The sequence below is a fragment of the Macrobrachium rosenbergii genome, chromosome 16 (genome assembly GCF_040412425.1).
Source record: "Macrobrachium rosenbergii isolate ZJJX-2024 chromosome 16, ASM4041242v1, whole genome shotgun sequence".
Lineage (NCBI taxonomy): Eukaryota > Metazoa > Arthropoda > Malacostraca > Decapoda > Palaemonidae > Macrobrachium > Macrobrachium rosenbergii.
In genome coordinates, this window is record NC_089756.1 from 36941262 (window position 1) to 36942994 (window position 1733).

The window sequence follows — 1733 nt, forward strand, 5'->3', positions numbered from 1 at the left end:
ATTTAAGGGTTGTAAATTTGATTCAAGGCTTAAAAAATCAATTCAAGGCTTATAAATTCAATTCTGGAAGGGTTTATAAATTCAGTTCCACAAGGGCTCATAAATTCAATTCTTTAGGAGCTTGCAAATTCAATTCAAGGCATATAAATTCAATTCCGGAAGGGCTTATGAATTCATTTCCAGAAGGGCTTACAAATTTTATACTAGAATGGCTTATAAACTCAGTTCCGGAAGAGTTTACAAATTAATTTCCAGAAGGGTTTATAAATTAAATCCCGGAGGGGTTTATAAATGCATTTCCAGAAGTGCTCACAAATTCAATGCTAGAGGAGCTTATAAATTCAATTCCAGGCTAATAAATTAAATTTCTGAGTGGCTTATAAATTCAGTTACGGAAGGGCTTACAAATTCATTTCCAAAAGGGTTATAAATTTAATTCCAGAAGTCCTTATATATTCAATTCTTGAAGAGCTTACAAATTAATTTCCTGATGGGCTTATACATTCAACTCCAGAGTAAATACAAACTAATTCCAGAAGGCCTTTACAAACTTAATTCCAGAAGGGCTTACAAATTAATTTCCAGAAGGGTTTATAAATTCAGTTCCGGAATGGCTTACATATTAATTTCCAGAAAGCCTTTATAAACTCAATTCCGGAAGGGCTTACAAATTAATTTCCAGAAGTGTTTATGAATTCAATTCCAGAAGGGCTTACAAATTTCCAGAAGGGTTTATAAATTCAATTCCGGAGTGGCTTACAAATTAATTTCCAGGAGCCTTTATAAACTCAATTCCAAGGCTTACAAGTTAATTTCCAAAAGGGTTTATGAATTCAGTTCCAGAGTGGCAGACATTTCCAGAAGGCCTTTATAAACTTAATTCTGGAAGGGCTTACTGATTAATTTCCAGAATGGTTTATAAATCCAATTCCAGAAGAGCTTGCAAATTAATTTCCTAAGGGCTTATAAATTTAATTCCAGAGCGGCTTAGAAATTAATTTCCAGAAGGGTTTATAAATTCAATTCCAGCCTTTACAAACTCAATTCCGGAAGGGCTTACAAATTAATTTCCAGAAGGTTTATAAATTCAGTTCCGGAGTGGCTTACAAATTAATTTCCAGAGGGCCTTTATAAACTCAATTCTGGAAGGGATTACAAATTACTTTCCAGAATTGTTTATAAATCCATTTCCAGAAGAGCTTACAAATTAATTTCCAGAAGGGTTTATAAATTCAATTCCACAAGGGCTTTTATTCAATTCGGCAAGGGCTTATAAATAAACCCCATTCAGATGAACTTTTCCGGATAATTCTCACAATTGATTTTAGGTCACGCAAGAAAAATACAACTTCATACAGCACAAAAACAAATTAAATTCTTTTTAATCTATCAATTTACATTTCCTCTGGGACACTGAGAATAAGTAATAAGCGTTAATGATATGGGCTTTTAGATTTACAAGGTTTGAGCGCACATGCACGCACACATACATACACACACACACACACACACACACACACACAAGCATAACTTACGCATTATCATCACGAGTCTTTTGATATGAAGTCCTTTTGCGAAGGTCAAACAACGGGAAACTCGCCGATCAGAAAACACCCATTAGAAAGCTTTTAAAGCATTCTCGTTCATTTCTTTCCTCAGACTCCAATAAATGAGATCATTCAATCGCGAGAAACGTAATGGCGCGAGCGCGCGAACTCCCTAATCAACGGCGT